The sequence below is a fragment of the Triplophysa rosa genome, linkage group LG9 (assembly GCF_024868665.1).
Source record: "Triplophysa rosa linkage group LG9, Trosa_1v2, whole genome shotgun sequence".
In the NCBI taxonomy this organism is placed as follows: Eukaryota; Metazoa; Chordata; class Actinopteri; order Cypriniformes; family Nemacheilidae; genus Triplophysa; species Triplophysa rosa.
The window spans coordinates 2,156,917-2,159,128 of record NC_079898.1 but is presented as its reverse complement, the minus strand read 5'-3'; positions in this window follow the sequence as shown (position 1 = coordinate 2,159,128).

Sequence of the window (2,212 nt, the reverse complement as noted above, 5' to 3'; positions counted from 1 at the left end):
TCATACTTTTCAGTTGGCCAAGATTTCTAAAAATCCTTTCTTTGTATTGGTCTTAAGTAATATTCTAATTTTCTGAGATACTGAATTTGGGATTTTCATTAGTTGTCAGTTATAATCATCAAATTAAAAGAAATAAACATTTGAAATATATCAGTCTGTGTGTAATGAATGAATATAATATACAAGTTTCACTTTTTGAATGGAATTAGTGAAATAAATCAACTTTTTGATGATATTCTAATTATATGACCAGCACCTGTATGTGAGCAAAACCTATGAGAGGGCAGATTTACAAACAACACGATAGCTAAAAAGTTTGTGATTTAAAAATGTAAGTTCATGTTATGTGGCTCTTAAAGGGGTCATATGGCACGAATACGTGTTTTTCTGTGTCTTTGGTGTGTTATAAGTTGCCCATGAATGTATTAGACATGTAAAATTCCAAAAATGAAAGTGTCGGAATAAATGATGCATTCTAAAAGCGAATGCTCACCCAGACCTGCCTGAAACGCCTCGTGTAACCACACCCCCACAAATCTACGTCAGTTCATGGTATGATTTGACTAAGACCGCCCAAATGTATACGCAATAGGGCTGGGTAAAAAATATCGATTCTTCGATTTTAATTGATCTTCAATTTAATGAAACGATATTGATTCTGGAAATCTCGAATCGATTCTTAATGCGTGTGCTTTAGTTCAAGGATATCTGTATTTCTCCTATCTTCCTGAAGATGTCGCAATCACTCGTGCTGATACATTTAAAACAAAACAAATTCAAATAAAAAGTGGGAGAGGGGGACGGATCATGGCGGAAACTCACGGTAGCCAATGGACCCCAGCGCCGGCTAAATTAAAGTCTGTTGTGTGGAAGCACTTTATGTTTAAAGTGTTGCTGTGTAGCTCAGTTGGTAGAGCACTTGCACTAACAACACAAGGTCGTGGATTCGATCCCAGGGAACACAAATACTGATTAAAAGACATTAGAGTTGCACCGATTGCAGTTTTCTTTGCCGATTCCGGTTTCCGATTTTAAGTGAAACCTGCCGATTCCGATTTTTGCCGATTCCGGTTTTCTATCCACAAACTATAATTGACAGTATACTGTATATAAAACCAACTTTTCTTCAATACACATTTTTTTATTTTCATTACATAAATGATTGAACATTACAATTTCCCCAAATTTCCCTAAATGCAGTTCTCTAAGCTGCATTAAATTACAGAATCTTCTCTTACCCAAACAACTCTTAAATTGAAGAACTCTGTGACTGAAAAGAAGTACAAATAATAAAATATAACCAAACTAGGGCTGCAACTAACGATTATTTTGATAATCGATTAGTTTGACGATTATTTTTTCGATTACTCGGATAAAACTGTAATTACATCTTTTGCTTATAATAAGTAAATCAGATATGGGAAAAGTATACACAACTGAACACATTAGCCTTCTCCCAAAATGTTGTGAATGTCACACCTGGTGAGTTGATTCATGTGTGTCATATTAGAAGCAACTGACAATAGTCTCTCCCAAACGTGGGAGCGAGGGGAGGGTCGGCCAAGGAAATCATTTTGTTGTGCCATGAAAAGTGAGATATTTGTCATTCAAATGTAGTGAAGTACAGTAAAAAGTAAACAGAAAAAGTAATACTTAACAGGGCTCTAGACTAACTTTTTGCACTGGTTGCACTGGTGCACCTTTTTTTCTTAGGTGCACCAGCACAAAAGTTAGGTGCACCCAAATTTTCGACCGCATCGCATTTAACACTTTTACAAGTTCACTTTCTTTTTTTTTTTTTAAATCGCTGTCCATATAGGCAATATTGACTTGTAAATGATTAACTAACAATCTGGTCAACATAAAGTTCTTTATTTGAAGCACAATTCTACAAGAAAGCAGGGCTCTAGACTAACACTTGAGAGAGGTGGCACTGGTGCTACCAAGTTATTCAGTTGGTGGCACCAGCCCTTAATTTGATAGCACCAGAGTCGTGGGGTGAGGTAAGAAAAAATAATCACTAAAACTTTTAAGTTTTAATGATGGTCAGGCGAGTTTGGTCAGGCGAGTTTGCTGGCCAATTAAGAACAGGGATACCATGGTCCTTAAACCAGGTACTGGTAGCTTTGGCACTGTGTGCAGGTGCCAAGTCCTGCTGGAAAATGAAATCTGCATCTCCATAAAGTTGGTCAGCAGCAGGAAGCATCAGAAG